General features: G+C 40.0%; 1 long non-coding RNA gene across 1 annotated transcript; it reads left to right on the top strand.

Moving 5' to 3' along the window:
- The first annotated feature begins 251 nt into the window (after positions 1 to 251).
- On the top strand, positions 252 to 9,289 carry LOC118112459. Its single transcript, XR_004697220.2, has 2 exons — positions 252 to 759; positions 8,657 to 9,289. It is a non-coding gene; the product is annotated as an uncharacterized LOC118112459 (long non-coding RNA).
- The last annotated feature ends 263 nt before the right edge of the window (positions 9,290 to 9,552 follow it).

Genomic DNA, 9,552 nt, shown 5'->3' with positions numbered 1-9,552 from the left:
AGTGTAAAAGCGCAGTTAAGATATATTAAGCAATAGAAATTCTACCACAGCTTCACTAAAAGCATGGACATGAAATATGTAACTTCTTAAAATGGTTTGTTACTGTTAAGAGCACAACTTGTATAGTTTGGTTGTAAAGACTTCCCTCACCTGATTGGTCCTTTCAGAGATTCCTTCAATTTCTAGCAATATGATTGGTTAAGGGGCGGGACTAACCGAGGCAGGAGAAGGAGCGCGAGTACTGTCTGAGGCGGGTAGTGTGCGCGTGTGTGCGTGTGTGTGCGTGTCCCTGTCAACACACCGGCCATGAAAGTAAGCCAGATATTAAGATTAATAAAATTAAAGTCGCCTGACTCGTTTGTAAAAAGTCTGTTATACGTCTTTTAGGTGTTTTTTGACAGCTTCAGAGTGTTTAGGGAGCTAAGCACAACTCTTTGAGCTGTTAGCCTGCTGCGTAGCTGTCAGCTAGCATCCTTGCTAGTTTTGTGCTAACGGTGTATGTGTGCGTGAGCATCACCAGACCAGGAAAGCAGGGCCGCACCTCTGGCTCCGAGGGAGACCCACCATCGTTCTCCTTCCTGACCCTCAGGACCTAGGAGGACCGTTTTGTTTTCTTCATGAGGACGCAATGAGGACTATCTCTTCTACCGTGTGTGGGACCACGTTTGGACAAAGTAAGGAGACTGTCATTGAACGGTGGGACCCCCCCTGAGGAACCCACTGCGGCCCAGTGAGGGAAGACATCATCACTGCTCTGAGGTACCACAACCCTAACCCACACACACACACAGCATTAAAGCTGCACACAGGCCAGCAATGAAGGTTTATTTGTGTTTATTGACGGCTTTTGTTTTATTTTCTGAAGTGGGCCCACAAGTGTTAACGCTATACTGTTCAGCCTTGGTGTTGTGAATAATTAATTTAGTGATTCAGGTTATATTTAAGAGAGAATACCAGTAATAGCTTTTGAGAAATCTGGTCAAGGTTGAGAGGTGCAGTTGTAAAGACGTTGTGACTTGTGGTTTAAATTCGCCATAAGAACATTCCCACAACAGATTAAAGGGTAATTAGGTGATTTTCATTTTTATTAGTCCAGTGACTATTCTAAGAGCCTACTTCAGAAGTATTTCTTGTCATTAGTAAGTCCTCCTGAACAGTAATACAATACATTGCCGCTTTTTTATTGTTTGTGCATTGTGCTTGTACTTCGAAGACAAATTGTCAAACAGGAAGTGAGTTTTTGTTGCCATAGCGTAGATAAGCACCTGTTGCGGGTCAGTTCGTCTGTCTCAGTCCATTTAGGTGAAATAAAAATAATCAACATGATCTGACGATGATTTTTTGTGACCTATGGACTTGCTGCTATAGTTTATCAGAGGATGTAGAACAAGTTTCAACTGCGTTTGCAGACTCACGATAAGGCATTACATCAGTATTAAAGGGTAACGTAAGGGAAGTGTGTTTCGTTAAAGAACACGGAGGCGCTATATTTAATGCTCTGGGATAGAAAGGGCCACACATGGTTATATGTTTCACCCACATCCACTCCATTCATGGCGTCGCAGAAGGGGAGGACAGAGAGAGAAATGTGTATGTCCATGTTTGTCAGCATCCTTACGCATCCCCCCTATTTTTTATGACAAATCCCACACACATTCAGGTGTGCTCCTGCCCATGAAACTATCTGACATTACTGCACTGTGATTAAAGTAAAAGCACCCGTGTCAGCATAAAATGACAAGGACTGACGTAAAGCATGTGCATTTCCAAACCCTTTTTTGAATAAAGAACAGTTGAGTGAGTAAATACAATTATCTCTGTCCTTGAAGTGAAGTCATGAGGTATATTTTTAGTGCGAGTATAGGATGATGCCAGCGGTGAAGTTTACAGTTCAGGTTAGGGAATTTGTACGGGAAGAAGAATGTGCGTGTGTGTAAGTACAGGCAGTGTTGAGTTTACTTTGTGCTTGTGTGTCAGGGGGAGTTCAGCTAAAAGTGAAGTGCGAGTGGGTGGCTGTCATCACAGCCACATGGGGGTCACACAGAGAAACTAGAACATGTCTTTTGTGTACAGCAGAGACAGATCACCTACTTCTTTGGTTGCATAATGCTCTCAACCACGCAAAGTCAAGACGGTCAAGTTAAAGTCCAGTCATGTCAACTGTAGCTACTAGTTACTGTGGCAGGGATGACATCTTAAATGGATTTTATTTGAAAAAGAAAAGTTGTATTGGCGCGTTCATACTGCACAACTTTGGAGTTAAAGTAACTTTGCAAAGAAACTAATTATATCTCAAACTATTGAGTGTTTACAATGTAATTTCACCTTTACTGCTTTGCCTTTGACTTTCCGATGCTTTGAGATTAGCCTCGGACTGGACTTCAAAAACTGTAAAATGACATTGATTTATGAAATCCCAAACACACCTGTGTAATCCCTCACTCATACAAACAGATGATTTTATCTGAGGTGAAAGTTTGGACAAGATACAAATCCTTCACCAGTCATGAAGCATCTAATAAGGTCTTTTCAGGATACATGTGGGGAATGTGCATTAAAAGGATAATGGTCCATTACAGCCTGCGGAAGAACAAAGGCTGTGAAGTTTTATTTTGCCTTTGAGAGATACTGTGACCTTGTGATGTCTGTGCAATATACACAACCCACAAGTTAGGACATGATCACTAAAACAAATAGACACTATTGAACAGGTATGTGCACCTGCAAAGTTTCACAGTGTCCTTTCACAGTCACACACACCTTTTTACACCCTCACATATTCAGGTTCCCACCCACACTCACCCGTTTCAACACATTAGTACGCACACAACTGCACAAGCTAGCTCTCTCACTTTATTTCATAAAGCAGTTGGCTGAACATCTATAAATAGCCTGTAGGGCACAGCACAACCTCAATTTGCCACCCCCATACACTCCTATAGCAATTATCCCAAGGTTTATTTCGGTTAAGCAGTCAAGCACGGGGAATAAACGACTCAGCCCATTCAGCAGTGGTTAATAGGAATGAGAATACTTAATAGCAGCCCGCGATCAATCAGATCAAAAGGGAACGAGTCGAATAAGCTAATTTGTGCATTTCACATGATTTTGGAGAATTGTAACAAAAATCTTTTTTGACACATCTCATTTTAATTGGATAATTTCAGGAATTTTGATGTCATATATTTTGAGGTTGAGGAAAGGGCCCATGGCACAGTCATGTTCTGGGCTGCATTATCACCAGTATACAACAAAACAGAATTTTGTCCATTTAATACAATTTTACTTGTTTTTAACCAAAGTTTTATAAGAGTGAAGACAAGTAATTTGGAAAATAGAAATCTTTTAATTTAACTATCATGAAATTGCCATATTTAAGAAACAACTGCGAATTTAGTCAGAAAGCTACAACTTTAATTTGAGAGATTCCAATATCTTTATGCATGCGTAGCTGTATCATGATGTTTTCAGGTTGCTCCTTCATACTTCTTGGAGGAATTTCTTCAAATTTGGTACAGAGGTACACTTGGACTCAAAGATAAACTGATTAGATGGTCAAGGTCAATGTGACTTCACGTTTTGTGAACGTGATTTATCAGGAATGCCTGGAGGGAGCTATTTTACATCTGGCACACACATTTACTCAGATTCATGGATGACCTGATCTAGAAGTTGGTGGTCAAATGTCAAGGTCCCTGTGAACTCACACCACACATTTTTGGCTATAACTCAAGAATTGATACACTTATTCTGACAAAATGCACTTACAATTTGTATTAAATTATTTCAGAGTCTTCACTACATATATTGCATGCAGTGTGCATCTGGACAGACAGGGATGTAAAGTGCAGCTTGACTGGTTAGCGGAGGCACACAACCGCAAGGTGGTAATTCTAGTTTACTTTTAAAATATTTTGTATGTCTGCTTTTATTTTTGATGACAGCTTTGATTCATTCTCCCAGGCATGGATGATACAACTCTTGCACAAATCTGTGGAGAGAGGTCCTGCCAATCTTCACAGATGGTTCTTTTCAGCTACTCCCTGCTGGAGGGGTTTCGTTGCTCTACCTCCACTTAAAAATACAATTGAAAAAAAAAAGGTTTTTCTATTGGATTCAAGGCAAGTAACAGACTTGGTCGGGTCACAGTGTGCACTATTTTCTTTTTCGTGGAAATTATGCAGTGTCTTTTGGGTTATTTAAAAATCCCTCTCATGCCAAGTTTATTAAAACTGGGAGTAATTTTTTCACTCAGTATTAAGGTAAACACATTTCATCTCATGTCATTTCCCCTTACACCTTTTTTGCACTCATGCAGTGTCATGGCACACTCCCACCTGAACAGGTTCAAGCCAAAATACCGCATCCCATCTGATCCACACAATTTTATTTAGCCTTCATCAGACTGAAGAATGTGCTGCCAAGTTTCATCAGGTTTCTTTTGAGTTTTGTGCCATTTGGTGAGCAATTGTTTTTTTCTTGGACATCATCCATAGAGGTTGACTTCAAACTATGTCCTTTGCAATGTTTAAGCAATAACTTCATCACAGAAAATCATTTTCCCTTGTAAAAAACACTTACACAAGTCAACACCTCACGACTATCAATGCAAGGTTGTGCAAATAGCAAACTGTGTGTGGTGTCATAGCATATCTGAGTATATATTACTAATAATACTAGTGTTAATAATATCACCCTGTTAAACAGTGTGTAAATACAAAAGTTATACAACTGTCCCTGCCTCCCCTCCTCTCAACTCTCTCTCCTACTCCCCCACCTCTCCTCTCTCACCCATTTCTTTCCTTTTAACCTCACAGCTCAAGGAAGAGCAAACCCACCTCGAGTCTGGTTCTGTTAAAGGTTTTGTACTCTTAAAAGGTTTTTTTTTTTCACTGTTGCCAAGTGCTTGCTCACTTTGGGAACTGTGGTATCTGTCTAATATTGAAAGACCTCGACCTTATAAGTAAAATTGAAAGTTCACATAACTAATTCCAGTGATGCAACAAAGAAAAACACATATTATAATGATATTATTGATCAGAAACACAGATAAATGTATTGTCTCTAGGTGTCATTCAAGCAGCTGATCTTCATATTGTCTATCAAGCATCATGTCAGACTCTGGGTTATTTATTTTGCACAAGGATACTAAACCCGACATGCAGATAGATTAGGTAAAAACCCACAGCCGGCCACATGCACTTGGCATAGTGTGAGCATGACAGAAACTAATTTATAAATAAGATGTTTCAGCTTTAATCATCATTTAGTTAGAGTTTGGTAGTTATATACTGATTGTAGAGTGGCACTGGAGGTAGAGCAGGTCGTACACCAACCAGAAGGTTGGTGGTTTGATTACTGTCTGGGTTATGACCTGCACTGCAGCCAACCCCCAGAGGGCAATCAAGATGCTTTGTCTTTTACTTTAGGGGAGCAGTCATGTTGTCCATCTTTCAGTTTATGTTTGACACTTGGAAGGATGAAAAAGGAAACATTTGCAAAATCAGACATTTGGTATTTCTCACTCTGTCACTGAACATGTATTCATCCTGAGAGAACCCTGTCTGGTGCAAACTGTGCTGAATACTGTCCTCTGGCTCAGGGTTATGGTGTTATACTGTGAACTCTGCAAAAACATCTGTTTAACGGACATGCTTTTTTTCCCCATAATTAGGTTCATTTCACCTGAAAATACAAAAAAATAAAAAAATAAATTCCAAGAAATCCCATCCAATGAGCCATCTGCCTTCAAGGATAGCTTCAGTCTGTTTCAGTGGGCAGCTTACTTGTTGTAAGACAGACTAGGACAATTGTGAACCTGTCCTGTGAGCCCTCCATTACACACTGATTGGTGATGTATGGCTGTGGCTGGGTAGTGAATGGGCCCTTCCTGCAGCCAACGGGCAACATTTCTCCCAGGACCAGAACAACATATGTTCTCTTCTCCCATGGCAATTTAATTTAAGGTGCTGCTTATTTGCTTGTGGCGATTATGAACTCCCTGCACAAGGACATTAGTTTTCTCAGGGGGACTGCCTTTGTTGTTCACCATTATCAAACAAAGGATAAGAAAATGGCAATTTGGTTCATGGTGAATGGGGCGGGCTGCAGCCGTTGCTTATTTTTCCCTATGTTACATATCCCATATAGCAGCCTGAGTATAAAAGGTTTTTCTTGCACAGCAAAGATTTATACCAAGTGGTGAAAGTATCTCTCCGTAAGACAGCTATTGTGTTATGTTTGAAGGTTATAAAAATCTCCACTAAAAAATAATAGTTGCTGAGCTGTACCAGGTAAAAAAAAAACAACACAACACAATACATGTGCTGGCTTTCTCGTGCCTGACAGCTGATAAAATTGTAGCCAACCATGTGCCTGAATAGGAATCTGTTATGATTTTGTGATGACAACATAATTGCTCACCAGTCAAATCCCTGCAACTGCTGCAAAGAAACTGCTCTTCAAAGCCTCAAATGCTACTTTCCCAGAGAAAAACACAAAACCTAAACTGCTGCAGTGGATATGCTCAGAGGCAACAGTGCACAGCATTGAAGGGAACTGCCTGGTGTGTGCGTGTGTGCGTGCGGGTGTGTGTGTGTGAAACCCTCGGCCTTCCATGCCACCACTGCCCCCCCTAGGTCATTAGTCGTTTTTCAATACTAGGTACGCCAAGTTCAGACTCCCGCACTTTGGGAGTTTGAAGTTGTCAAGTTTGACTCAGAAGTCCAGACTCTCTGAGAAGGGAGACCTTTTTGCAATTGGAACAGCAGCACTCCTGTAAATATTAGCTCAGGTCAGATTACACAACTGTATCTGACTGTTCTGTGACAAAACCATTTCGGGCAATAAATGGAAGTTGATATCATACATGTAAATCAAATTCAACATGGACCAACCTGCATTCATACATTTTTCCTTTTTATGTATTTATTTTTATTGAAATGTAGTGGTATATCTGTAGATATGAAACCCACAGCAGCAGCGCTGTTGTTAAACTGTTCAACAAATCATGCATTTATTTTGTATTCAGCTTTTTCTTCTCAGACAAACTAGCAGTAAAAAATATTATATTTCAACTCTGAGAGCAAATTTCATCTTCTAAAAGGAATTTTATCATATATCACAACACTGCAGACGACAGAGCCGGCGGTGAATTGCCAAAGGGTTTGCTAAGATTGTTCTCCTGGGACGACAGAGCATATTGAGAAAAAATATCAAAACTTAATGAAGTGATAGAATAAGAGTCTAGGATGAAGATTGTTGCCGCTTTGAGCCTGGCTCTCAGTGTCCAAAATTGCTGTTTGTCACACGCTTCATTCTGGGACACTTCACTTCCCACAAAGGTCCACACAAGTCACTTCACGATGCATGCTTGATAAATCTAGAATTATTCCAGATATTTTATCAGCACTTGGCTACATGCATACTTTGAATGACAACAGTGCTTCAGCTGTGATTGATTCACAAGAAGATGTTCTGAGAGGAACGCGGATTGTGGTAAACAAAATAAAAACTCGTAAAATTCTATTATGCAGAAATGAACCAGTCAACCTATAGTTCCACTGTCATTACAAAAGAACATGTATCTCTGAGGGAATCAACCCTACATTGTTTGAATATGATCAGGTCAGTCAGTTCATGTTGAGCAGCACAGGGACATCATGCTAATCCTACCCCGGGCACAGAGGGCAGTACCTACTCTTCCTCTCTCATCTCCGTCACCTTATCTATGTCTTTTTTCTCTGTCCTCTCATCTTATCCTGTATCTGTCTCCCGTTCTCAAAGCTGAGCTTTGAGTGATGCAGTCTTTTCATTTTTATCTTTTACAGTGAAGAAAGTAACCACAGGGTCAACTGATATTGATATGCAAATGTTAACAGCCTTCGCAAGGATAATTTTGAATGGAAATATAAATATATATATATATGGTGTACCTTAGCTGAAGATGCATTTAATCCTTTTAAAAAACCTGAATTAATAGAAAGACAAGTATTTCAAGTCTCATTGAAGGTTTCAGTCTGGCATTGGTAGGATAATAAAGTTGGTTAACAAGCTTTCTGGATTATTAATTCACTACAGGGACACTAGCTAGCAGACATCACCATGAACAGGCCACTGTTTAACGTAGTGCAGGAACTTTTGGTCAGAAGATGTCTGCACATAAAAGACACTGAACTACAGTCAAAACTCTTTCGTTACTTGGTTCACGTTTTGGCAGATTCAGCTGCATGTCCGCTTTGGTGACATAACCAAAGAACCACCGTGTTGCAATAACGATCATTCAAGTCATCCACCCACCCACCCGCATGATCCCACACAAGCAACAACGCTAGAGATCAGTGTATCTTTGCAGTACCAATGTTGATATTTTTAGGCAATTATTTTACAACTTTTATATATACCTTGGAATAAATGCAGTCATGAGGCACAGTCTGCGTATAGCAAGAAACGCTTCTGTTTTCTGCTGCTAAGGTGTTTTGAGATCTATTATAAAATTGCTGGAGGCTGTCAAAATGTGAAATTTCATCAGCAAATGGAAACTTGAGCTACAATTTTATGTCATTTAAAAATATGATCCATTTATTTGAAATTGCACAATGATAAAAGTTGTCAATGTAGGCCTTTTTTTAACCGCACGTATTTTATATAATCCCAGCAGTACAGGCCAAGGCTTTGCAGATGTGCAAGGCTGTGTTGGACTCCTCGAATGTGAAGATCTGGAGTCAGCACTGGAACTCGCACTGCTGCAGTGTATCACGTTGAATCAGGAAAAAGAACACAATGAAGACGGAAGGGCTAAAGAAGATCGCGTGGGGAATTTGGCGTACAGAGAGCGAGAAAGAGACACATAAGGTCTGAGAGAGAGCTGAGTATAAAGAAGAGGAGAGAGAGAGAGATACTCTTTACTGACAGGGAACATTAAGTGGCAGTCTAACCGACATTGTGGCTTTGATATCCGCTCTGCTTCAGACTGACCTTCACCTGCTCCACAAGAACCAAGCAACGGAGACACAAGGTGGATGGACTGTTCCCTAAGCTGTCCTTTAGCACTCGCTCTAGTAACAGTAATAAAACAGCGTTGTCTTGATGGCAAAAAGGGACAGCGGAAAAAGCTCCTGGGACCTGCAAATGCAAGCTGTTTAATGACCGTAAAGAGATGCTGGGGTGAAACATATATATATAACCATAAAATTAGATGGATGTGTAGCACTGCGTTCATAGATGCTGAGGTTGTGTCACATCTGACATGTTCTTATAGTGGAATTAATTAAAGTATGTAAAGCATGAATTTTATAGCATATCATTATTTCTGTGATGACTTTGGATCAAACCCTCTTTTCACGTCATTAGCATTCTGCGTTGTGCACAATCAATAATGGCCACAAGATATGTTTCAATGATTCATGCACAATTTTCTTTTTTTAAATTTTCTGAATTTTTGTACAGTTGATAAATGCAACTTTAGATTTAAATCATGACAAGTAAATGCAACCATTTCACACAAATTTGGCTTCACATTTTCGATTTATTTGTGCACGTTTTTATCTGATT

This window comes from Hippoglossus stenolepis, chromosome 7, assembly GCF_022539355.2.
Source record: "Hippoglossus stenolepis isolate QCI-W04-F060 chromosome 7, HSTE1.2, whole genome shotgun sequence".
In the NCBI taxonomy this organism is placed as follows: Eukaryota; Metazoa; Chordata; class Actinopteri; order Pleuronectiformes; family Pleuronectidae; genus Hippoglossus; species Hippoglossus stenolepis.
This window is presented reverse-complemented; position numbering and strand designations above follow the sequence as displayed.